The sequence below is a fragment of the Ochotona princeps genome, chromosome 2 (assembly GCF_030435755.1).
Source record: "Ochotona princeps isolate mOchPri1 chromosome 2, mOchPri1.hap1, whole genome shotgun sequence".
Classification (NCBI taxonomy): Eukaryota; Metazoa; Chordata; class Mammalia; order Lagomorpha; family Ochotonidae; genus Ochotona; species Ochotona princeps.
This window is the reverse complement of record NC_080833.1, coordinates 105,366,938-105,370,168: the sequence shown is the minus strand read 5'-3', so window position 1 is coordinate 105,370,168 and position 3,231 is coordinate 105,366,938.

Genomic DNA, 3,231 nt, shown 5'->3' with positions numbered 1-3,231 from the left:
GGTGCCAGCCTCCCATCTAGGCAGCGCTTGGGTCCCAGCTGCTCCATTCCCATCCAGCTCCCAGGGAAAGCAGCAGACGATGACTCAACTCCTCGGGCCGCTCCCCCCACGCGGAAGACTTAGAGGAAGCTTCTGGCCCTTGGCTTCAGATTGGTTGTTGTGGCCCTTTGGGGAGTGATCCAGCAGATGAAAGACCTCTCTGTAAATCTGCTCAGTAAATCGGCTCTGTAAATCTCTCAGTAAATTTGCTTTTCAAATAAGATTAATGGACAAATCTTTAAAAAAAGACACACACAAATTTTGGCACTGGACAGGACATCCAACCCAGAAGAGGCTTCACTCGTTTTGTCACATGACCCTGCTACATTGTGATACAACAGTCAAGGGCCACCCTCCCTAAGTGGCTGAGAGTGCCTCCTGCCTTTGCCCAGCTCACCCAGTCCCTGAATCACCCAATAGCTGCTCAGCTCTGCGAGGTGGACTGCAAGTTCAAGTCTGTGACCGGGAGAAGAAGCAAGAGAAGGCAGCAGAGGCTGCTGGTCCAAACCAAGGAGAAAGCTCCGCTAAGAGACTATCCATCCTCTCTCAGCAAGTTTAAGTCCTGTCACCACCATGATGGAGAATAAAAAGCCTCAGTGATGGTGCTGGTGATGGTGACTACAAACACCATGTATCGCTACAAGCTGACTGTGTTCCTGCCTGCCCTGTGTCACAAGATGATGGGTCCCCTGTTGCATCATCCAGGGAAAGGTGACTGGGGGATGGGGTGCACAGAAAAACCCACACCACCCTCACCTTCACCCCAGGTGAGCCTTTGCAAGACAAAGGTGCTTGGCCTGAGCTGGTGACGCTGCAGGACCAACTACAGCAATGGAGCTGATGATCCCAGCCCACACTGGGGAGACCACGGGCTGCATCCAACATGTCCACTATCTTTATTTTTTTTTTTATACAATTTTATGACACAGTTTCATAGGCTCTAGGATTCCCCTAGCCCCTCCCCAAGTCCTCCCCCTATATTGAATTCCTCCATATTGTTACAGTAGTATAGTTCATATCCAGTCATGATTCCTTCATTGCAGGTATGCAACATGTCCATTTTCAAATCTGAGGGTCACATGGCCAGTCTGGACCAGGACTAGGTCAAGACCAAGGAGCTCAGCATGAAGCTTGGGTAAAGGCGCAGAGTTTGAGTGTTCTGTGCAAACTGAAGATTCTGCCATAAAAACAAAGATAATGTAGAAATAGAAAAAGAATAAAAGTAATACATCTTTTATTTTTTTCCCTTGGATAAATAAAATTTTCTTTTTTTAAAAAATTTTACATCTTTTTATTATTATCATTATACGATACAGTTCCTTAGGCCCTGGGATTTCCCTTATCCCCTCCCCAATTCCCCCCCCCCTCACTGAGTTCCCCTATATAATTACTATAGTATAGTTCTTCATACACAGTCATATGTCCATCATTGTGGGCATGGACAATGGCAGAGAGTCCAGCATCCTATTGTCAAGACATAGTGAACAGTTTCATTGGGAGTCCATTTTTGCCTGGAAGTAGAAATGCATACTGCATTGTATCCTCACATCTGGATATGATAGTCTCCATTACACAGTTACTATTCATCCCCTTAAACGAAAAGCCACACAACAAAATCAACATCAGGGAGAAAAAAGAAATCAACAACACCATGAAGTTAAATAACATGCTATTGAATCACTAATGTGTCGCTGAAGAAATGAAAAAGAAAATCAGGAACCTTCTTGAAGAAAATGATGCTTCTGTATGATCTATGAGTCTTTGAAGAATTTAATCAGAAGAAAGTATTTTAAAGAGATCAAATAACAAAAAGAAATAAAAATCCGTGAGATATAGTTTCTGTTGATCTTTGTTGGTGAAATGTGTCTCCTGTAGGCAATAGCTAGATTTTTTAATTCAATCTACTAATCTAAGGTAAAGTTTTAGCCATTTACATTGATATGAATGGGTGATAATTTGGTCCTGTCAGTTTAGCAATAGGTTGTTCATTGATTTAGTCTTCTGTTGTTATTTTACTGGGATGTTCTTCGCATTTGCCTTTGGTTTTGGTGGGTGCTATTCCCTTTCTCTGTCAACAGAACATCTTTAAGCATCATTTGTAGGGCAGGTTTGGAAGAGGCATATTATTTTAACTTTTCTTGACTATGCAACAGCCAGAGCTGCACCAATCCAAAGCAAGGAGCTTGGAGTCTCCTCTGGGTCGCCCATGCAGGTGCAGGGTCCCAAGGCCTTGGGCCATCTTGGACTGCTTTCCCAGGCCACAAGCAGGGAGCTGGAAGGGAAGTGGAGCAGACTGGATATGAACAGGTGCCCATATAGGATCCTGACACGTGTAAGGCAATGACTTTAGCCACTAGGCTACTGCACCAGGCCCTCAATAATAAATCTTTTTTAAAAATCTTCTTTTCATGCATGGCAATAACCTTGAATAAAGATTAGATTCCGGGCCCGGCGGCCGTGGCCTGGTGCAGTAGCCTAGTGGCTAAAGTCATTGCCTTACACGTGTCAGGATCCCATATGGGCACCTGTTCATATCCAGTCTGCTCCACTTCCCTTCCAGCTCCCTGCTTGTGGCCTGGGAAAGCAGTTGAGGACGGCCCAATGCATTGGGACACTGCACCCGCGTGGGAGACCCGGAAGAGGTTCCTGGTTCCCGGCTTCGGATCGGCACGCATCGGCCCGTTGCAGCTCACTTGGGGAGTGAATCATCGGATGGAAGATCTTCCTCTCTGTCTCTCCTCCTCTGTGTATATCTGGCTGTAATAGAATGAATAAATCTTTAAAGAAAAAAAAGGGTTAGATTCCACTTCCCCCCTTTCGTAGATAATGAATGAATTGTGCTAAAAGCAAGAGACAATTTTCCTCCCTTTGAAATCCTAAAAGTCACTCAGATTTCAGTTCAATCTTTGTCTCTTCAAACCTTTTTCCATCTCAGAATGGTGTTTCTAATAAACAATTAGCAGATGATAATGTATTTTAACAGTAAACTTGTACTGCCCTTATTTGCTGAGTCCATTCTGTTGTACTGCCCTTATTTGCTGAGTCCATTCTGTTTTTCTCCACTAGGGACTCATTATACTCACGTTGTCCCCCTCGCCAGAAGAAGTGCACTACAGGTAGCTAATTTAGTCAGATTTTAAATGAAACTGAAATGAAAGTTTACTTCCTCATTGTGGATGCCTCATGTGACAA